Here is a 24,943-nt window from a genome sequence, read left to right on the forward strand (position 1 = left end):
TCATAACCCTAGATTAGAATGATCTTTCCACTCTCAGATATTTACTCATATCTTCTCTCATGCACTTGGCATATAGTATTCTATTACTATTATTTGTGAATGCAGCTTATTTCCCTACTAGGCTTACATGTAAGCTCCATACGGGTAGGTACTATCTTTCTTAAATTTTGAAGGTTACCTACTATTGACCACAATTCTAGACACTCAGTAAGTGCTTTAACAAATGTTTGCTAAATTCAATTCATATAAAATGCTCACATTACTAGTTGGCTCTTTGGAATTGGAGAAAAGGAAAAGACCACAGGCAAAAACAAAAAACAAAACTTATGGAGCAAAGTGAAATCACTACCACCAAAACCAAATGTGTCTTCAACCAATTTCTCTTTCCACACTGACCTAAGTCTTCAGGTTCCAATTTAATAATGCCACAGGTACCATCAATTAATAATTAATAATTAATAATAAATAATCCAAATGGAATATATATATGAATCAAGAAAACAAAACAAACAAACAAAAAGAATTACTTGTACAAAGAAGCAGACTGTGGTACATTAATGAAATTGAGTATTATATCATCATGACAACTACGATTAAATCCATATAAAGTAATCCAAAATTACAATTCGCCATACATTTATTAAGTACTGTATAGGTAGGACCTAAGAGATACAAAGATATAAAAAAAAAAACTCTCTGCCTTCAAGGAGTATACATTATTTCCACAGAAATCTAAGTGCAAACTAACATGAGAAGGGAGAAACACTACAACCATGGAATCAGGAAAAGCTTCCAAAAGGAAGTGACCCTTGAGTTAAGCCTTTAAGTTAAATGAAGGAATCTAAGGGACAGGGAGGGATAAAGGAATGCATTCCATACATAAGGTACAGTCTTTAAATGAGAAAGAAATGGGAAATGGAATGCCAAGTTTGTTAGTTTGACAGAATGCAGAGTATATGAAGAAGAAAGAATTGGAGTGTATGATGTGAAATAATTCCAGAAAGGTAACTGGAATCAGACTGGGCAAAACTTCAAAAGCTAAGACGAAGTGTTAGCTGGAAGGAAGCTCCAGAGACTCACAGTGAGATCTGTGTTTTATAACCATTGTTTTAGAAGAGGGATTGGATAAGAAAGAAGAGAGACCAATTGGAAAGCTAAGGCAATAATTCAGTCATAGTAATAAGGGCCTAAACTAGGGTTGTGGCCACTTAGATGAAGGGGACAGATAAGAAAGATGTAACAGTTAAAACAAGACTTGACAAATAACTGACTATGAGAATGGGAGAGAAGACTGAAGAGTCAAGGATAACTCTAAGGTTGCAAACCTAGGTAAGTGGAAAAACTGTGGGTGCCCTCAACAGAAACAGGGAAGTTTGGAAGAGAGGTGAGTTCAGGGGAAGGATAGTAAGTTCTTATTCCAACACACTGAGATTGACATGCCTACAGGACATTTTAAGAGAAGATTCCAGAATGAAATTTAAGAGAAAGATTAGGTATAGTTATATAGAGCTGTAAGTAATCTGCATGAAAATGATCACTGCACCTATGAGAGCTAATGAGGTTACAAAGAGAGAAAACATATATGCCCATATACATGTGAAACGTGACATACATTATATTGTACACATGTGTGCATCATGTATATAAGGGCTCAACAAAAAAGTAAAATATATGTGCTGGGAATATATACTCTACATACACTGATTACAACTATGTAAAAAAAAATTTAATTATAAGAGCAGAAAGGGTTCAATTCAACAAAAGTGCTGCATTTGATACATAGATTTGCTTCATTTTTGTTATCTTTTTTAAAGTTTTTATAATTTAAAATTTTTAATTTTTTTAATTTTTAAAATTTGTATAATTTGCATAATTGCATAATTTATCATAGGGGCAGCTAGATGGCATAACAGATACAGTCAGGAAGACCCAAGTTCAAATTGGACCTCATACCCTTACAAGCTGGGTAAACCCTGAGCAAATCACTTTGCCTTGTTTGCCTCATCTATAAAAATGAGCTGGAGAAGGAAATGGCAAACAAGTCTTTGCCAAGAAAACCTCAAAACGAGTCACAAAGAGTCAGATGCGACTGAAAATAACAATACCATCACCACTTGACTGCCCAGGTAATCTAGGTAATTCAGGGAAATACACAGCTCTTCATCCCTAATATCTTTTCAATCTAATTTTCTCCATTTCTTTGACACAGCTTTAAATTTTTTTTTTTTTCAAACCAATAACTATTTATTAAAATAGGAACTCAGATTTTCCTCACAATCTGAAATAACCCCTACTTCCATGCATGAGATATCCCTTTCTTCTTTATAGTGCTTGATACTTGGACAGTACAAATAAGGCAAAGTAAAATACAGAGTCTTATTGGTTGATAAACCTATATCTTGACCTTCCAGGAGAACTTTCAGTTCATGTATATGATCAATGACCATTAGAGGATGTCCAGAAAATGGGCAGAGTTGATGGTCATTCATTAGCCCCATGTTGGGCATTTGAGAGCTGTAGGCAGCTCTGACAATTCGCAGACAAGGTCACTCATTAGTCAAGTGCTCGTGGGCCTGTTGGTCAAGTATCCTTAGACCCACTGCCCCACAAAGGGACACAGCTTTAAATTTAAGATAACAAAATAATGCAAAGAATTCAGGTTCAGAAAGTCATCTAAAAATATTTTTCCATAATTGTATTAAAGTCACCGTTTTTCTTATAGATAGTAAATTTCTCAGAGTACTCCTTCATAAACTATGAACGGCACAAATTTTTTGTCCTAAAAATATACCCTATCAATGAAAATTCTGTGGATTATATATTGCACATGCTACCACTAACTACTCAGATAACAATATTAACATTAATACACATAATTATTATGCTAATGCTTTATAAGCACCATGGTTTTGTTTACTTAAGAAATTAAAAGAAAGCACATCCTTATTTTCCACCCAGGGAATATGGGAATTCTACAAAAATAGCAAAGCTAATTGGATCCTAAGACAAAAACCCTACCTTAAAAAAGCCTAGCGAAAGGAAGGAAGGTGTGTTTTCCCCTTCTCTGCAACGTTGCGTCGTTTAATCTTCTGATGCTATGATTTTCATATACAGAGAAAGCACACTAGCTCTGTTCCCTAGCTAAAACAGGTTTGTTCTAAGAGAAAAATGACACCTAATTTCTTTTATCAGCTTGAAAAAAGGAACTCACAAATTCAAAGGCATATCAACTATTATTATATTTCGAGGACGTGTGGTTTCATGCTGTGAGCAGGCTCTGAAGGTCACAACTGATGGTAGAAACACCAGTCTTCATAAGTGCTGATGAACATGTAAAATTTGTGCCTAAGAGTGTATGAACGTGTGTGTGAGTGTGTATGTGCGCACATGTGCACTCGCATGTATTTTGAATTGACACCAAATAGACAAGGAGTTGGGCTCAGAATAAAAGGAAGAGAATAGAATGGACTGGCTCTGAAAACTGCCAATCAGGTCTTCCTCCTCCTCTTCCTCTGGCTCCACCAGCTGTTAGCAGGTAAAATTTCATCTTATCCTGAGAGGTATGGGATGGCCCTCAAATTCCTTGCCATCTTCTAAGCATGCTTTCTTGTCTCAGCCAATCATCATGTTCTCTCTCTCACTTCAGGTCCCCAAGCTCTGAGAGGTGACTTTCACCTGGTCAGGCCCAGGCTTTCACACACTTTGCTGCATTTCCTCACCATGATGGAGATGTATAATACATACATATATATATATACACACACATATATATGTATATATGTATGGGTGTTTGTGTGTTATGTGTATAATTATGTATACATATAGATTTACCCCAGTGTCTTCTTTCAATTATCTCTAATTTATCATACATATTCTCTAATTTATCACATATATACACATGATACATGAGACATGTATATATATATGTGTGTACAGAGAGAAAGATAGCTAGAAGATGAGATAGATAGATATGCATGCTAAATTAAATATAAGAATTTGAAAGAAGGAACTGGTATTAAGGGGAAATCAGGAAAGGTCTCTCATATTAGTTGGGATTTTAACTAGCACTGGAAGGAAGCCAGGAGGCAAAGGTGAGGAGGAAGAGCATTTCAGGCATGAGGAACAGCCAGTGAAAATGGAATGTCTTGCGTGAGGAACAGGAAGCCAGAGTCACGTGATTACAGACTATGTGGTGGGAGGAAAGAATAAGACAACTAGAAAAGGTAGAAGAAGGGAGTCAGGTTGTGAAAGGCTTTGAACATCAAAAAGAAGATTTCACATTTGATCTTGGGGATAACAGGGAAACTACTGGCATTTACTGAATAGAGGGCAGCATGGCCAGATCTGAATTTTAAGGAAATTAATTTAACAGCTGAGTTGAGAATGGGCTGGAGTTAGGAGACCTGAGGCAGAGAGACCAACCAGTAAGTTATTGCAATAGTCCAGGCACCCCCCATTCAACAAAATCCTGTGGCTGTATTTAGTCGAGGATAAATATAAAATTCCCAGGATTTTAAAGGAAGTCCTTTCACCCTCCTACCTTTCCAGTTTTCTTACACCTTACTTCCCTCCAGATTCTCTGCAATCTAGAGGCAGTAGCTTCCTTTGCCTTTCCTTGTACAAAACACTTCATCTCTTGACTCTCAGCATTTTCACTGGCTATCCCCCATACCTGGGATTCTCTCCCTCTACATCTCTGTGTCTTGGCTTCCCTGGCCTTCAGCTAAAGTCCCATCTCTCTCTCTGTCTCTCTCTCTCTGTCTCTCTCTCTCTCTCACACACACACACACACACACACACACACACACACATACACTTTTAGTATTTAAAATATGGTCCTTTCAAAGTTTAATTCATGATTTATCTGCAGAATTCAATGTTAATAAAAAAATATTCACCTAAGTTGTTTTTCCTACATTGTTTCACATTCATAAAGCTATCTCCATTAACAAGAAATGCTCTAATACAGGAAATCACTTATGTCTACCCTAACCAAGCACAGAAGGCCCAGATATCTCAACTGAGTCAAAAGTAAACTGTGTGTGAATAAATGTTTAATCAATTTGAAAGATGATAGGAGCTTTGGAGAGAACCAATCATATTACATGGGGCTATGTATAAAAACTACAAGCTAATTTGGTGGCAATCAGCTAAGTATCCAGCACTAAAGGAATCCTTAAAGGGAAGTGGGAAGTGTGGAGGAAGGAATGGTGTTAGGAAGAAAGAGGGCAGTTTCCTCATCCTTCATTGACCAGAGGACAACCTGGTGAACTTCAAAAAGTCAGAAGATATAGAATTCCCATCCATTGATGGTAGTGTCCCCAAAGAAGCAGTGATTAGAAGCTAAGACAAATCAAGTAAAGACAGCTTCAGGATTCTACAAGACCAAACCTTGAAGCCCAGAAGAGAGCTACACCTAAAGGAAATTTCATGAGGATTCCACAAAGGTACAAAATGACTTCTAGGAGCTAAGAGTTGGCACACAGTTTCCCTACATGTGTGCCCCATTAACCACTGTACCACAGGTTTGAGTTCACTCTGCACAGGAACCCTATATGTGCAAGGAGACAGTATGTCTCAGACTTGGAGTAAATGTCTTTGTTATATCTGCTTTCTAAATAACCTTTTAAAAAATTAATTATCTGGCTCATAATCAGGGGTAGGGGGTTTATGAATAGCACGTGTATGAACTAAAAAGCTTATGGGTAAGTCAGAGAGAAGTGCTCAGCCACTCTCCAGGGACCTAGTCCATTACTGTGAATGGGAACTGGAGAATTCACACTAGAGGAGAAAGATACATGTATACATAAATGCGCATGCATGCATACACACACACACACACACACACACACACACACACACACACACACACACATATTTTTTGGTTGGTTTTTAAAATATTGTGCTTTCAAAGTTTACCTTGTGATTTATCTGTAGGAATTCAATATATATACATATACATCGTACATACATACACACTCACAAATATGCATACACATGCATTGTATACATGAATTATATACATGAGATTTTCTTGGCAGAAAAAATTTGAGGAGTGGAGATTAGGTATAACATTATGTCTACACAATATACCCAGCAGATATACAACATACATGGGTATACACAAAGGTATGTATGTATGTACATATATATGTGTGTTCTGTATCTGCAATATGTGTTACTATCTTGTTATAGCTAATCTCCACCCCCAAAATTTCTGCCACAAATAAAAATTTATTTAAAATACAGTACTCGGCGGAAAATAAGCTCTAAATAAAAGCAGGATTTGATCACACAGCTTCTTTTTTAAAATAAAAACTTAATCATAAAACAAAGTAACTTCTATATCCCTTATTCCATGAGGAAATTACGACTAAAGAACCAACCAGAGTACCAAATTTTGCACCCGTTTTTCTTTCCGTATGCCTTTACGTAGGTATTCTGCATACAGTAGGCACTTAATGTTTGTCAAATGAATGAATATTCCCAATAGTTCATCACTGGTACATACTCAAAGCCTTTCCAGCCTGGTGTAACCTCCCAGTATTTGTACTTAGCATCAAGAGCTTTAAAAAACCTAGAGTCAATTCCAAACCACAATTCTGGAGTAGGTCTTCAGCTGTTAAACATCAAACTAAATAGCTTACGCAAAAAATTTTGTGACCTACTTACCTACAGTAATAAAACTACAAGTTATGAATTCTTTATGAAATATCAAAAAACATGATGGCTGATGGGAAGCTCCTGGCAAGTGTCTATTTTTAGAGTTTAAGTTTACTTGATTAAATACTTCAGATTTGTAACTTCATCAGTAGAGGTGTTGTAGTACCTCCACTGACACAGATCACAATGAGTGGGATAGACTTAGTGAAGACTCCTCAGATTGTAATTTTTCTCCCAGGGGTGAGGTAAGGCCTAAAGGCTCAAGGTTACAATATTTTTAGAATAGAATAGTTCCATATAAGGATATAAAACTGTGTAGTGTATTAGGGTCTCAATGACTGGACAAAACTTACATAATTCCTTGATGTCTTCATTTCAAAAGGGATTGGTTAGATTTCGTGTCTAGAATGTAAGACCATATTCTCAGCTAATGAGGATAATGGTCAGTGGGGGGAGGAGGGACTTGCGTTAGGGTCTATATAAATCACTGCCCTGTTCTTTGTCTTCGGCTTTCCTACTCCTACAGGTGAGCCCCGCTTCTCGAGAATCGAATAAATCACTTGTCTGTCATCACTTTGAGAGGCCTTTGAGTAATTGATTTATGTAGGGACCTGAGCCATCCCACACAACAATCACTATAGTTTTAGTAGAGACTGTCTTCAAAATCTGACAAAGCCAAAAACTCCAATATTCTACAACCAACCCTGATTCTTTCTCTCTCCAAACTTAGCTAAACTAATCTTTAGACAACAGATAATCCATCACCAGACTTGTACTAAGTCTTTCCAGCATGGATGGGTTTGCTCACACTTGTGTTCTATTAGCATTGATTCTTAAAAAAACACAGCTCTCTACACCTTGATAAGCCATCAAAGTAAGCCATGTGGAAGACAGTTCATTACAGATACCAGTAAATTCTTAGAGATGTTCAACTTTGAGCAAATCCCTAGGTCTCAGTTCCTCCCTAAGTGTCAGTTTCCTCATCTATAAAGTGAGGATTTGGTCTAGACAGCCTCTGAGGTACCTTTGTTCTAGTTCTATGATCCTATGAACTATGTAGTAACATACTTTATATAATTATATAACCCTTTTCTAAGTGTTCATTCACAACCAAGAAAGTGTCCATTAGTTCTGACACTGAATGATCATGAAGAATTCTATTTAGAACTATTTAAAGTTCAATGCCAAAAAGAATTTAGAAAATTTACATAAGATAGATCTATGTCTCATTGTGAAGGAACAAATGATGAAGAAAAGGCCAAACAATTCCAAAGCTTCTATGAGGAGTTCTGAAAATATCACGTAGAATTAGGAGGGAAATGTGGCTCATACCCCTTCCATCTGGCTTTAAGTTGCTGATGCACCTTTAGGTCATACATTTTGAGTTGCAAGGAACCTATGAAGCCAAACCCCACCTCTTATTTATAGATAAGATAACTAAGGTCCAAAAGCAGGATTTGAATCCATGGCCCTGATGTCAAGATTAATATTGCTAAACCAATAAAAAGGGGAAAAGAAAAGAATGAATAACTAGCTGCTTAAAAATATATATAGTTAGATGGTATACTCAATAAATGCAAGCCGGTAGATGACATGGAGAAGAAACACAAGAGCGTGCTTCCTCCTTCAAGATCAGAGCTGTCCAAACAGCTCTGGGGCAGCGATAGCATAGGAGGGCAAAATAGTAACACTTCTGTCAGGAAAGAAAAACACAAAATAAAACATTATTTTACCATTGTCTTTTTTGAATTTTTATAGAAATATTCATAACTTATAAGTATCACATACTGCCAAAATTGCTCATGTTATTATTAAATAGCCGCATTCTCCAGAGTCAATTCAGATGTGAAATTACATTGACTACCACAAACAATACACTACTGTTTTCCCCCAAATGTTTTAACTTGGTAACAACAGTTTCAGTTACATAAATGAGATACATTTTAGAGAAGTTTATTTAACAAACAAAAGATTAAATTCTGAAACAAGAAGTGTAAATGTAATCAAGATTCTCATGCAGACACGGGCTTTTTTTAAGCAAATATTTACTTAGATATAAGTTTATCAACACTGGACAGGGGCCACAATACATAGGCAAGAAATAGATGGGTCAATTCCTTGATAAAGCCCCGCTACTAAACCTCTTTGAACAGACAGGAACAAAAAGGACATTACCATATGTAATCTTGGTATTACTTGAGGTGTGGGGTTTTTTTTTTTAAGGAAGGCACTACATAAATTTTTAAATCACCAACTATTCCTATTACTAAAAATTAAGATTTCTAATCACTGTCAAGGAATTGAAATCCAGCTTACAGAACTCAAGAGTTTATTTCCCACACACACACCCCAATCATTTTCTAACAGGAAAATGTCACTTTTTAAAACCCATAACATAGGATTAGAGAATGAAAAGCTAAAGGCTGCAGGATTAAAGTTGAGATAGAGAATGACTAAAAAAAGATTCATACAGTTCACTAAAGGAAAAAATTTATCTCTGAAATATAATATCAAGCTAGTACTAAGAAAATTTTAATTTAAACTTCAATTCATCAAGGATCTGTGATTTCATCAGTATGGTTACTTTCTTCCACTTATGAAGAATGAAACCCCTGTTACTCAGTGAACAATCTTTAAGAGCTATCTTAGGAAAAATCAAGACCGTATCACCAACTTCAGACAGTCTGAAGTTAGTTGGGCTGGTCCTCAGATCTTAAGTACATAGTCCATCACTAGGCATACAAAAAAGGTTTAATATCTGTCTTAGAAGTCAGAGCTCACACTCTTGGCATTGTCTTTGAACATTCAGGGGCACCTCCATATCACAATGAGGCATTGGAATATCACATCAGCAGCTGTTATGTGTCTATTACAAATATCAGTCAAACATAGCTATCACTAAAGTTATTTATAGATTGAGAAACTGCCACATAAAAATGCTAAGTAATTTACCTATTATAAATCATATGAGTCTAAAATAGATAAGTGAAAAGTCTCCCTCCTCTCAGGCCAGGATGCATGACTTACTTAATGATAATACACTGCTGTCCCTTGAAGAAGCTAGTGACCCACCAGCATCTGTCTTCAACCCATTAAAAAATGATGATGATAGATAATGCTGATTCATATATATTCTCTTGTAAGGGCACACATTTGCAAGATAGCTGACTCAAGTGTGTTAAGGGGCCCAGGCCATGTCTATGAAACAAAGCAAAGATGACAGACTGGATCCATAACCCTGACCTCACCAGCACTATGTTCTAAGAAACTGAGCTAAAAGAACATCTTTCTCACATTGATCCTAGGGCAAAGGACTACTATGTATACCACAGACCTAATATGTCAGTAGTTTATTTAAGAAGTTTGTTGGATTCAAGGCAACATGGTGGCATACTGAATAAAATACTGGACTTAGATTCAGATGGACCTTAATTCAAATCTTGCCTCAGACACTTAATAATTCTGTGACCCTGGGGAAGCCACGGTCTCAGTTGTCTCATCTGTAAAATGGGGATTTACTCACTTTACTCACAGAGTTCCATGAGGATCGAATACGATAATATGTAAAGTGCTTTATAACTTTTAAAGTAGAACATATGCTAGCTAGTACTATTATTAGTATTAGTATTCTATTATTAGTATTAGTATTAGTACTATTATTAGCGCACCTGAATTCTTGCAGTAAGTCATGCTGAAAGGAAAAAAACCTTAATTCAAGAAAAACATGCCTGACACATAGTAAGTTTAATAAATGCTTGTTGACTTTGTAAAAGGCACTGGATTGGAGACGCGAAGAAAAACATAGTACCTATTCTTAGGGAGCATGAGTTCAAAGATAAGAAAACACAAGGTAATTAAGGTCATTTGAAGAGGGAAAGAAACTGAGGAGAACAGAAGACTTCTAGGATGTATTAGTACCTTAGCTAAGCCCTTCCTTTTATAATTAATCTACATAACTGACTGGGATTATAAAAATATAGCAAAAATATATTATAAAGTGCTTTTACTAATTGATGAATTTGCCTATGCTACATGTCAAATCAGGTCTCATGCATACAAATTATAACAATGAATTGTACACAATTATACACAAAGAATCCCTTTTATTATAATGTAGAATGCCTAGTGCCAATAATAATAAAGTTCTAATATAATTTGTTAGGCAATGATAGATTTTTCTTTATGTGGTACACAAAACACATAAGCTGAAGTAATCATTGTTTTATCTCAGTTATCTAACTCAGTAATATCATTAAACTAGTGCTTTGTTTACTAAACTGTAATATCATCAAACTATTCCCTACTTTCATTCCATTTTGTCAAAATGATATATCAAAGAGCCATTTCCCTACTACATCAATGCCTGAGAGTACTACAGTAGTAACAGCTGACATTTAAGATTTACCAGACACTTGGTGCAAATTATTTCCCTCAGTCCTCACCATAAGCCACTAAGGTACAAAGAGCAATGACTATTATTCTATAACTTTCTGTCAGCAGCTTTGAAGGGCTTTCACTACATCACGCAAAAAGCACCCCCCTCCAACACCCTGGTGTCTTTTTTGTGATGCAGGAGGGCAGAGACTGCTTCTTTTTCTTACTTGTATCCCAGTACATTGCCGGGCATATTGGAAGTGCTTAACAAATGTTTATTTAACTAAATTGAATTATTATCCCCATTTTATAGGTTAGGAAACTGAAGTCCAGAGTGGTTAAATCTATCATCACAAAGCTAGTAAACAGAACAGGCAGGACTCAAGTCAAAGTCTCTTTTGAATCAAGGAAGGTAAAGAATAGTCTAAGAATGGTGTTTGTTTTTATTCAGTGGTGTGAAGAGAAAATAAATGTAATAAATTTAAATCACCAACATGGAACTATGGGTAGCTGATAATTATATAAAACTTAAAGTCTAGAAAGGATGTGTGTGTGTGTGTGTGTGTGTGTGTGTGTGTGTGTGTGTGTGGTATGTGTGTGTGATCTTAAATCTCACAACTCTGCAGGGTGGATGCTATTATTATCCCCATTTTATAGATAAAGGAAACTGAGGCACAAAGCACTAAGTGACCTGTCCAGGGTCATACATTCAGCAAGCATCTGAAGCAAGATTTGAATTCAAGTCTTCCTAACCCCAAGATCAGCATTATATCCACTATGCCACCTACATGAATAGATCACATCTTTGCAAGAAACTTCCTTCTCCAAGCTTCAAGAGGCATTCAGAAGGTCACTATTCTAAGCTGCTTTAATACCAAAATGAAACGGAGCCATAGAAACCAAAGTGAAGTGCATTTACTTTGAATTCTTCTGGATGTACAAGTATTACCACTACATCTTTACCATTATTGGTAATATTTAGTCCTATTCCCATAGGACTAAATACCACCCCATCACATTTCTTAAGTTAGTTCTAGATCACTACAGGAAACTTCAACAGCTATAGCTGGCAGTTATGTTAATTCTCCACAGAACAGGAAAAATAACAATTAGTATTGGGGGGGAAGGGGATTTTTCCACTCCAGCACAGATTACTTTATTCTCTCCTTCACTTCAGGAGAATTTTAAGTCATTGACTTTCAAAGGAGTCATTATTTTAATAGAAAAACAAATATGGAAAAGTCAAGGATGGTGATATAAAACGTTGACTGATATCAAAACTCTGCAATTCTGGGTTAGTCTATATTAATTCCCAACAAGATGGTACAAGAGGAAAGAAAGGGAAAAAACACTCTGTGCTGTTAGATCTAGGCCCTAGAATAAAGCCAGATTTCTCAAAAAGTTTTTGCTTTCTCTCTTATTCTCTTTAAAACAAGGGGGGGGGGGGGCAGGGAGAGATTATATCGGAGTACACCAATTGACTGGCTGAGTAAATTAATACCATGAAAACACTGAAAGAGGAATTCTTAAGCTAAGAGAACAAACTCTTTAATAGCACTTTAGAATCATTCATACATACAATTGATAAACTAACTATAAAGCATGCAAAAACTACAGTTTGGGCACAGATTCTTAGAATATGGCCTGCTCGGATCGGCATCACAAATACCACAAATTTACTAGAAATCTTGCCCATCCAACCAGTGTCCTAATAAACTTGCTACTTGGACAGAAAACAAAACAAAACACTATAGTTTGTACCTTCTTAAAATATGGTAATATACTAACTTGAAAGCACAGTTCTTTTTACTTAGCCTATAAATTCTGAAATTCAATTTAAAAATGCACAATTAAGAAAAATATATATTTATTAATTTAAATAAATGTGCTGTATTGGAAGAGGTGGTTTTCTCCCAAATTATATACCTCTTTTCAAATCCTACTTTCTTTAATACTATAAACAATTTCTGTAAAATTAAATATTGATAAAAAAAATTCACTTTTCAGAAAACTTATTTTGAAATACTGTCAAGATTTAGACACCATATTCAGCACACAGCTCCTTTCACAACTGGAACACATTATTTTCCCAAACCCTGATCTTAATACTGGGTGGCCAATAATTCAGATTTTTCTAGAGATTAAATCAATTTTACTGATAAGATACAAAATGACAACTTTATTAACAGATTAAGTAAATCTTTCTTCCAAGAATGTTTTCTGACTGATAGATGAAAGGGAACAAAATAATTCTGCTATACAGTTACAATTCTAACACTTCCAAAGTCTGAAGTAAATGAACTTAATGAGCACTTAAAAGTAAAAATTTCAGACATTTCAAATAATTAGAAGGAACTTTACAAGTATGCTCAATTCTGAAAGGTGATACAGTCAAAGGGAAACCATTTCAAATTAATAAATAAGAAGTTTAGAAGCAGAAATAGTGGAGATGAAAAAAAGACGAAGATGCTCAGTAGGAAGTAGCTCCCGTGAAGTACAGGCAAGAAATAACCTGGAGTTTTATCTATAAAAAAAATAAAGGAATGAGGGAGATCATGTAAGACACTCAAATGTTGAAGGGAAAAGATCCGAGGTTTTTTTAAACATTTAATTAATAACACTGCTGTATTACTATTTGCTTTTCCCTACCTCTAAAAGGTATTATCACCATTTAAACAAATGTAGGCATACAGCCAATGTATTTTCAATATTAGATTTGAAAGTTAAGTTTTAAGCAATCTAAATAATTTATAACCAACATACCAGCACTGTCTTCTTTCTGGCTCACTCAAGTTTCACCTTCAGGTTATCCTGGGGTAAGGGGCTCCTTTTCAGATCCCCAGTTTTTCATGAAGATCTTCTACCTCCCTGTGGCAACAATATTTTCTAATTAAAACAGTCCTTTTTGTGCCACAGGGAGGATTTCTGATGATACAAAGACAAAAAAGTTATACCAAAAATAGTTCACCGTGAAGTCAAGTAAGTGTTGAATCTCTACAAGAGATATTTGACTTCTTGGGAAATCTTTATATATTCAGGAGAAAAAAAAAAACCTATTCTAACAAGCTAAATACTCAGTTAACAAAAGAACTGCCCCTCCTGCTAGATCTTTCAAGATGTATTATGTCATTTAACTAATCTTTAAACTTATATAGTGGTACAGTGCGAAGTATACAAGTTTTGAATCCATTGTTTGCCAGTCATTTCCAATTCTTTGTGACCCCACTTGGAGTTTTCTGGCAAAGATTATAGGAGTGGTTTGCCGTCCTTCTCCAGTTCTTTTTACAGAAGAAAAAACTGAGAAAAATATAGTTAAGTGATTTGCCCAGAGTCACACAGCCATTAAGTGTCTGAGGGCAAATTTGAACTCCTCTCTTCCTGACTCCAGGTATGTGGCTCTATCTACTGCGCCACCTAGCTGCCTTCTGAAGTCAGAATAGGTTGTTTCAAATCCTCATCAAGAACTGCTTACTGCTGGCCCCAGGTTCTTCATCTGGAAAATGAGAGTTGGACCATATAACCTACGAAGTTCTTTCCAGCTCTATTCTATAATCTTTTGATCATAATTTAACTGATAGCTAAATTTTTTTTAAAAAATTCTCCTTGACATCTAGAACAATAACACTTTGCTTTTTAAAATACTAATATCCTAGAAAACAACCACCAACATTAATTTAATGTTTCTACCAAGAACTTCCAATATTTTAAAGAGGAAATTTAGCAGCATTTTAAAAGTACAAAATGTAGCATATCAAGATGTTCATGAGAGATTTTTTTAAAAGTCCATTTGATATTTTATATTACATACATACACATACAAATAAAAGATCCCGGTTATATCTGCTTTTATTTTCATTCATCATTCTAGTCTGATCTCTTCACAGTATACTAAAACATTTTTAAAAGAATATATAAAAAAATTAACAGTCTTGAAAGTGTATTTCACACCCACTCCCAAAATCTTCTGTCCAACATCCTTTTAGATCCCATTCCTAGGACCCTGGAATAATTTATTCTATCTCTCACCCTTCACTTTCATACATAACTTACAAAATGGCTGGGATAGGAAAAAATATTCCCAATGAGACAAGAATAAGATATCTCAGGGATGAAAACATAGTAGAATTAAGGAACAGGTACATCTATCTGCAAGCTGTCAACATGATTTTCACTGAACTGTCATCTGAAGCAGGTTTGAAACAATTTCCCAGCTTGTCCAGTCAGCTTCAAGGAGTGCACTCACTCTCACCCATACCTTCACCTCCACCCCTACCTTCATCCTCACCTTGGACCACCAACCCGTAACATGCTATCTTTCATTTAAGTTAATACTTACCATTATCAAGGCAGGAGTTATGAACTATTTCCTAGAAATCATCGAGGATCTGAACTCACCCCTCTACCCTCCGCTGCCTAGTCTCCCTAATGCATCCTGTGGCAACAAAATGTGGTCAAGTCATCTGATTCAAATTAGGAATCAACCAGGAAGCCTAGTCTCTTCAGCACCAAAGTCAAATTGGGACTTCAGTGACACAATGATAAATCAATGATTTTCAACCTTTTTAAACTAGCAGTACATCTGTAATTTTGATGTATGCAATTGTGATATAGCGAAAACTTTTTAAAGAGAAAAGACTTGGAATGAGGATCCTTTATGCCAGTGTTTCCCAACTCAAACTACATTGCAAACTAAGTCATCTACCATAGAGAGCTCTGCCTATAAGCTGCACCCTTCCTTCCTACCCCCAAGCCTCCCACCCCACCCCACATACCCACAAATCACTTTGTTCCTGGGAAAACTGGAAGTGGGAAGAAAAGAGGAAGGAGGAGAGAAAAAAGGGGAAAAAAAATCAATATTTTAAAGTTTGGGGCAAAATAGTTCAAAACCATCAAAAAGCATGAAAATGAAATTTAAAACGTCCAAAGAAAAAAGTTCCTTTTTCTCTATGCTCTGCCTTGAGAACATTTTCTTCATGTTCACCAAACCAGCTAAAAATCACTGCTCTAACCAATGATGAGGGGAGGAACCTCCCAAAACCTACACAACTACCCAAAACAAATTCCTGTTCATCAACATAGCTATAGTGCTGAAGACTTCTGTCACAAGCGAAATATCTACTAATACTTCTAAGGCAGAAATAACATAGACACTTGAAATATAGTATGGTTTTGGTATAAAACAAAAATCTAGATTGCTGAATGGTTGCTTTCATTTTAAAAATTATCATGAAGTATTCAAAATAAAACATGCCCATAAAACTAGAAGATATTTAGGCTTATACATACCTCTTCAAATATCAGTAAAATTTCAATTCAATTCAATATGGAATCTACTTTGTTATCTGGCACTGAGCAAAAGTGTTCATGAAATACAAAAGACAAAAACAATGCACGTCCCCTATACTCACGAATAATATCACTGAAAAAGGCAGATACATATAATATATATGACAACCAGTAAGGTGCCAAAATGTATGATACCAACAGTACATGAAATAGAAGATAAGGTTCTTTCTGCACACCTCTCAGTAATCATTAGCTTCAGTTCTCCATCTCCAAATTACATACTGGACATTTCAAACTGCATGTTCTTGAAATATCTCAAACTTAACATATCCAAATATCAAACAAATTATCTTTTCCAAACATCCCCCTCCTCTCCTCCAGATGTCCCTGATTCTGTCAAAAGTGTCACACATTGCTTCTAGTCTCCCAGATCTGTAATCTCAGAATTATCCTCCCTCCTCATCCTCCTCTGCCTCACATTTACCATCAGTTACCAAAGCTAATTTTTTACCTCCAGGATATCTCTCAAATCCAATTCCTTTTCTCTGTCAACAAAACTATCACCTAAGATCAGGCCCTCATCGACTTTTACCTCAGTATAGTTCAAGAGCCTGATTGGTCTCCTTGCCTAAAGGTTCTCACATTCTAGTCCATCCTACACCTTACTGCTAAAGTGATTTTCTTTAGATGAAGATTGGGCTCTGTCAATCTATTCAATCAATTCCGAGGCTTCCTATCTTCTCCAGGATCAAGTATATAAACTCTCCTGTACCACTCTGAAAGCCTTTTACAGTCCAGCGCCAATCTTTACGGTCTCACTCAACATCGCTCTCCCTCCCACACCCTGAAATCCAGCCAAATTGGCCTCTCTGTTCTTCACATCATGGAATTCTGTTTCCTAGCTCCCCTGCCTTTGCATACACACCCTTCTCCCTTATCTGCAATGCCTCCTCTTCTCACTTCCTCCTTTAAGAAGCAGGTCAAGTACCACCTTCTACAAGAAGCCTTTCCAGATTCCAACGGCTAGCACTTACTCCCAAACTTAGTTATATTTAACTACTCTATATTTATTTGCACACAAACTCTTTATATTTACCATGTCTACTTCTCTATACTTGTCCTATTAGAACCTAACCTACTTTCAAGTAAAAACTGTTTTATTTATTCTGTTTGTATCTGCAATGGCCAACACAGTGCCTGGCACTTATTAAATGACTTTTGTTTGATCATTTTCCATGGGTTTGATCAACACCTCTATGTAGATCACCCCCAGAGCTATGCTATTCAGCCTCTCCTCTCTCTTAAGCTCCAGTCTCTTGTCTATATTTACTGTATTTTTATTTATTCGTCAAACGTTTCCCAATTTCATTTTAATCTGGTTCACACTGCACTCAAGAGTTTTGCTAGCCTTGTGTCCCAGGAAGAAGCCCACATGCTCCCAGATTTCAGAGAAACAAGATATGCTAAAATAAGGTAAAGTTAAGTAAAGTCTTCAAGAATCAGGTCAAGATATAGAGGTCTGACACCTCTATTTGTGCAATTTCATATTAAATTTTGTGGAACCTAGGTGGCACAGTGCTGGGCCTAGAGTTAGGAAGACTCATCTTCCTGAGACACTTACTTAGCTGTGTGACCCTGGGCAAGTCACTGTACTCTGTTTGCCTCAGTTTCCTCATCTATAAAATTAGTGAAGGAAATGGAGAACCACTCTAGTATCTTTGCAAAGTCAGACACAACTGAAAAACAACTACACAAATATTAGATTTTTAAAGATAATGTTCAATAACCTAGCTATGGTCTTTAGATTTTTGTATAACCTTTAAAATAAAAGAGTAAAAATTATACTTTAAGAAGGTAGTAAAACTCCCCAATAAGTAGAAACAAATAGTGCTCAAAAGAAGATTTGCAAACCATAATCAACCACAAGAAAAAATACTCACAATCACTGATGGTAAAAGAAATGCAAATCAGAAGCACTAGGAGATTTCACCTCATGACCAACAAACTGGAAAAAGGGACAGTAGATGTTAGAGGAGCTGGGAGCAGACAAGCACACTCACACAGTATGGACAGAGCTGTGAACTGGTTTAACCCCTGTGGAAAGCAGCTTGAAGTGACTCAAATGTCCACCATTTAACCCAGAGAGCCCAGTGCTAGGCATATACCTAAAAGGGGTCAACAATGAACAGAAAAGGCTAATGTGCATCAGAGTTTATAGCAGTACTTTTTGTAGTAGTAAAGAAAGGGAAATAAAGCGGTGTCCACTGCTTGAAGAGATGGCTACATATGGTATATAAAAGTAATGACTATTACTGCTACAAGAAACAACATGATGCACACAACGTATATCAAGACTTACATAAACTGATGCAAAATGAAGTAAGTAGAACCAGGAAAACACTATTCACAACCACAACAATAATGTAAACAGTAAGAACACCACTCCAAACAGAATGCTGTACAAAAATGACAGAGCATTTTGCGTCTGCACAACACTTCACAAATATTTCTCACATGATCCACAACTACCCTGGAAGGTAGCTGCTGTTATTATTCCCATTTTTACAAAAGAGGAAACTGAGCCAGAGGTTAAATTCCTTGCCCAAGGTTACACAGCTGCTAAGTATCTTCCACAGGATTTGAACTCAGGTGTACCTGACTCCAAGTCCAGTGTTTAATCTACTACCAACTAGCCAGCTTAGTTCCAAAGAAGCTATATCAGAATGTACTTTCTTCCCCTTTTTACAGAGGCAGAAGTACCATGGGTGTGGAAGATTACAAATAATGTTGGACTTTGGTGATATATTGGTTAGTTTTGTGGAACTGTGTTTTTTGGGGTTTTTTTACTCTTTCATATAAGGGATAAATTGGGAAATGTGGGTGATACAAAAACATATTAAAACTAGTGATCATCCTTTATACACATGTAGCATTCATTTGTAATCAGTTGCTCTTCCCCTCATTTGATCCAATGATCAGTCCAATATGATGGAGAGCTTTGTTAATGTGCAGAGCCTTCTGGCTTCTGCTCAGGATATTAAATTGTTGGCTGGACACTCAAATGTGTTTGAACACTGGGTCTTGCTCTAAACTTATTGTATTTGTTACTTTTCTCTACGCTAATTCATAACAATGCCTTTGACCCTATCATATTAGTACAACAACTAAAATAGTTCTTACCATCTTACTGTTTTAAATCAAAACAGAGAACTCCAATATTTTGGACTAATTTGAGTACTATCTTGCTATGCATATTAGCATTATCTCAGAAATGAGATTATGTTTCAAAGAGTTGTACTAAGAACAAAAGGAGGGGAAATGTGGAAGAATGGTACAAAGCTCCTTTTCAGTTCAACTAGAAATAACAAGAAATAAATCTTCCTCAAGTCTAGAATCCTGACAAGACTTTACACTTAAGGAAAATTAGGAAAGTGTGCAGGTCAAGAAAAATAAAAACAAGCCTGGGGGAAATAGATTAAGGACAGTAACCAAACTGAAAACAAAAGATACCTTCAAGATCTCTCCAGTAAACTCAAAGCCTTACTCATTCCAAAAAAAGGATTAACATTATGACCACCAAAGGGCAACACTCTTTTTCCTTTCAAAAAGAATTGGCAGAGTGGTCAAAGATAGAGAAGTTTAAAGAGTAGATTAAGTGACTATTGTTCTATTGGAGAAAATAGAATGTTAATCCCACACTGTATTTTAACATGTCATTCCTAGTTCAGGAATAAATGTAACTCCAAAGTATCTTGCTGCAGAGAGAAATCCTAGAGTAAAAAAAGGTGGGGGGAGAGGGGTAGAACAGAACCACTGCAGGGAGGAAGAGAGAGGAACTGTTAGTTTGGACATTTCCCTAAACTAGAAATGCTTGGATTTAAAGTAAATGTTAAATTAATAAAAATGTTTCTGGCAGACTTGTACCTAAGAAAAAATATACAATAAAATACCCATTATGAGGGAACTCTATACTAAGAAAAATACTTGGTCCATATGTACCTTCTAGCTGAGTTTTAAGTCCAGCTCGGCTTATTCTGTGTTACTCTGAGCAAGTCATGGAACCTCACTGAGCCTGTTTCTTGAACTGCAAAATGAGAAGGTTGGATGAGATCATCTCCAACTGCCCAGCTCACACTCATCCTCTGCTGCAGCTACCAAATGGCCTCCTAACCACCAAGCCTAGAATCACTACCAAAGAACCACCGAGATGGCGACACCTGTTGCTATAGTCCCAAACAAAATACAGTCTATCACTGTAAGACTTAACATTGTTGAGTGGCTTACAGAGCCTAGAAAATGCTGAAACAGAATAACCTGTAATTACAACTACTAATCAAATGTTGAGATTATACTATATTTAGATGAATAAAAATTATCAGATCAGCAATTCTAAAAAGTGACCCTGTTGTAAAGCAGTTCTAAAAAGAACCCTGGTGTTCTATATGATATTAATAGAAGTTGTACAAGAAAATTTCTATTCAAGTGCACCACCTAGAAGAGGCTACCCATCCTCTAACTCGGTGAGGGTCTCCGACCATAATGGGGCTATACCAAAACTTTGACTTCCCTTCTTTCCTGGCCTCAATTCTAACTCCCACCCTAAATTCAAAAGCATGACATAGCCCAGAAGTAGAGACACTGAAAAACTACACCACCACAGAAATCTATAGAGGAAGCCATACTCATCCTCACTCCACACTCCACCACTCTTCATCTGCTCCCTCCAAAAAAAGAGAGGTTAACTGTCTTAACGGTGACCTTGTGATTTACTTTCATTTCTTCCCATTTTCTGCTGAGAAAGCTCTGGCCCTGGCTAATAATGCACCCCTGCCTACCTTGGGTGGACGGCAGTATTAACTATGTAACTATTATTTATGGAATATGTCAGTATATTTCAAAGCCAAAAGTGTTTGACAATCAAATTACTTGGAAAACACTAAATGAGAATTAAATCATTAAAGCATCTTATATCCTGCTTCTCCTAGCAGAGTCATACTAATTGGGGAAAATAACTCCTGTTTGAACAATTCTTATGTAACAAGTCTACATAGCACAAAATTAAATGGAACACTGGAATCTAACTGGAGTATGTAAGCCAGGTAGATAGACAACCTGAATAATTTCTCAACCTCATAACCAAAAATATTTAACCCATCTGAAAATTTTTTCCCTTCCCTCCCTTCCTCATGACTTTGTTTGACAAAAAACCTAATTTTATACCATTAATATCAAATATATTCCCTTCTCTTAAAATTTTCCTGTTAACTTCTTATGTGAACCTAAGTTTTCAGATTTTAAATTACAAATTTAGTTCACAAAAACTCTGATCAGATTTTTCTTACAGAAAAAGCAAGCAGATATAAGAATGAACCTTAATAAAACGAATAACTTTTATTTTCTAAGTGATGAAACGATGAAGTTATATTCAGTCTCCAAATGACTGGAGAGAAACATTTGATTCTTTAAATAGAAATGAATTAAAGCCGAGATTAGATGACCTTGAAACTGATCTATGCAGTTAAATATCCTTATAAAGTTACATTCGAGAACTTGAGGGGAAGCGAAGAGAATAAGAATTTATATAGTACCAAGTATGTGCCAGGTACTATGCTAAGCACTTTTTACAGATATTGGCTCTCATTTGCTTTTGAGCCAGAATCTAAATAAGATTAACTTTTAAAATAATTTTATACACTTGGTTCATTATATGCCAAAAGCATTTTACTTTTTTGTTCAAATAAAATAAATCTAAAGATATTATTCGTTTTTTAAAAAAAATCACCCCTGAAGTGACAATATATTCTTTAAAGCCAACCTTGTCAACTTGCCTGAAAAAAATGCTACACGTTTTGCTGAGCTCTGGCAAGAAAGAAACTGAAAATAAAATAAAAAATATCCCTGATATTCAAATTGATTATATAAATCACTTTTTTTAGTAAGAAATGAATTTTTAGTTACATTAAAATAATCATAATCCTAGGAACAAATTAAGCTTAGCAAGGCAATTCTAGCATCGTTAATATGGTAGTCATTGTGGTTTGCTCACGTGTGAATCTAAGATCAGAATATTCAGGGTGCCCTCAGTTTCATAAATTTCACCAATACATTCAGTTTTCGTTTTTCTTTAAAGTTTCAAACACAATGCTACTGAAATTATCTTCTTTTTCTTTGACCACATTTTCTTCCAAAATAAATTTTTTTGTCTGTTTCATTCAAGTCATAGCTTCTCCTTTTAGTGGTGGAAATACCTCATGCAAAATTTCCCTTTCTTCACCTACCTTTTCTGTACAGATTTCACCTGGGTCCCTTATACCTGCTACCTTACTTCTCTGCTTATCACTACATTTGTTATCTTAAATAATGTTCACACAGTTAAAATTTCCAGGCATACAATGAACACTAAAATAACTTCATATGTTTATTTTTAAAACTTTATACTTAAACTATTCTGCTGATCATTTCACATACAAATAGCAAAGTCCATCTGTCATAATACTTGTAACTTTCTTTATCCTGCCAAAAACAAGATACCCAGCTTTTCATCATTTTCAATAAACTCCTAAAAATGAACAGAAAAGTCATATACTCTTCCATTGTATTTGTACCAGTTCCGTGCTCAAAGTCTCTCTATGAAATATTAAGTTAAGTGTTTGACTATAATCAAAAAAACTAGATAACTATCAATTCTCCATTCTGTGATATTTATGCAAATACCACAATAATAATAGGTATGAACTAAAAATAGCAATTATTTCATCCTCCTGTACAACAATACAAAAAACACTAAATACATAAAAGAAAAACAGCAGAAAAACAACTTGTGCCAGGGCGATTTTGATCTAAACTCTGAAGAAGATGAGAACAAGACAATGACTGATCATGATGATAACAAGACAAACACCATCAGAATCATTTCCTCGACATGGTAAAATAACTTGAGTCCCTCAAAAAACTCCTAGCAAACCAACCCAAAATACCTTTGGGGAGGGACAAGTGCCAGTCAGTGCATTACTGCTATCTGTATTTTCAGATTTACATAATTCAGTTAACTATGATGATCAGACAATGCATGTTGCAGTTTATTTAGAACAAACCTGTGCAAGTTTATGAATTCAATACTGTCGATATCTCAACTCTCATTATTTACTTAATATGTAGAGAAATCCATTTGAAAGCCAATACTCAACCACATTCTCTATAAATAAGATTTAGAAAATGGAAAACACTGCAATAATCTAAAGGGGTGATCGATTATTACCAGAATGAAATGAGTTGTTAGTTATGCAGGAAGGAAATCAAGATAAAGAAACTACCACCTTACAAGTTCTTCTTTACCATATGATCTCATTCCCAGATTATCAGATAAATACCTATGTCAACAAAAAAAAGCATTTCTAAGGAGAAATACAAATTATTTTTGGACTGTAAGTACCTTTGGTCCCCTCCATTAGAAAGAATACAGTAAACCCTACTGTTTTTCCTTTTTTAGTAAATAACTGTCCACTATTAAGCTTATTTATTATACTGAAAATCTTTAAATATTTTGTGGAGTAATAACTGATTATATTATATTAATATATTAATTATAATTGTATTATAATTCATTCCACAATGAGGTTAAATTTAATAAATATCAATAACAAATATCTAAATAAAAGTATATAAAAAATTCTATTTATTATTTATATCATATTTAAAAAACTTTTTTTCAGAAGGTAACTTAGGGGAATAATTTGTTGGCAAAATGGTTCAAACAATTCTGCTCTTATGGACCCCTCTATCCCCCAACAATGAAAAAACTTCAAGTAAAATCCCACAGCAAAAAATAAATGGCATACAATCTTCCACCTATGTGAAATGCTTTTTCCATGTGCATTTCTAGATTACTAACAACTGTTTAATAAACTGTTAATACTAAATAAATGCTAGAGGGTACTTTCCCCAGTCATGAGGGATAGTTTCTAGAGATCCCTGAAAAGACAAATTCATTAGGTTTTTTTTTACCGATATAAAAATGCTCAACGCAGATGTCCATTCTTTTCTCCAAAGCTTTCCCTTTTTCAAAGAATCCTATTTTAATTATAATGACAAATGAGAGAGATAACCTCTATTAGGTACCACTACATACTCTTCCTTTCTGACTCTAAGAGCAGGTTAGCTGAGTGGAATGGACAGAACACTTGTGTGGGTCTTTAGGGAGAGGGGATGAGCGCTGACTTTGCCTCTCCAATTTCCTCTCTGATTCTGGGCAAGTCCCTAACCCTCTCTGTACCCCAGTTTCACCACCTATAAAAGGAGAGGATGGGTTAGATGATCTCTGAGGTCTTTTCCAGCTCTGAATCTATTATTCTGTTACTGCTGTGTGCAGGAAAGAAAAGGGCATCAAGAATGAAAAGCAGGATGGATGAAGCAGCATTTGGAAAGTGAAAGCAGAAAATAATTTTGGTCTTGAGGTCCATAACACAGGACAGTGTCCTAAACAAAGTCGAATTATATAAAGTCTTCATGGTGCTTCTAGAAATAAAACTCCTCTAGCAAATTTTAAGGTAAACCTTTCAGCTAATTTCAAACTAGAAGGAGCCCCAGTATGCAACTTACATAAGAATAATAGTGAATCCCA

The 24,943-nt window shown here is 35.6% G+C and overlaps 1 protein-coding gene across 5 annotated transcripts in view; it reads right to left on the minus strand.

Moving 5' to 3' along the window:
• ELF2 (E74 like ETS transcription factor 2) overlaps nucleotides 1-24,943 on the minus strand; it is an 82,814-nt gene that overhangs the window by 29,009 nt on the left and 28,862 nt on the right. Inside the window, exon 2 of one of the 5 annotated variants that reach the window (XM_072621062.1) lies at nucleotides 13,801-13,905. The exons of the other annotated variants lie outside the window; for them this stretch is intronic. The gene's annotated coding sequence lies outside the window, so the exon portion shown is untranslated. The remainder of the gene's footprint in view (nucleotides 1-13,800; nucleotides 13,906-24,943) is intronic. 5 annotated transcript variants of the gene reach the window in all.

The sequence above is a fragment of the Notamacropus eugenii genome, chromosome 6, assembly GCF_028372415.1.
Source record: "Notamacropus eugenii isolate mMacEug1 chromosome 6, mMacEug1.pri_v2, whole genome shotgun sequence".
Lineage (NCBI taxonomy): Eukaryota > Metazoa > Chordata > Mammalia > Diprotodontia > Macropodidae > Notamacropus > Notamacropus eugenii.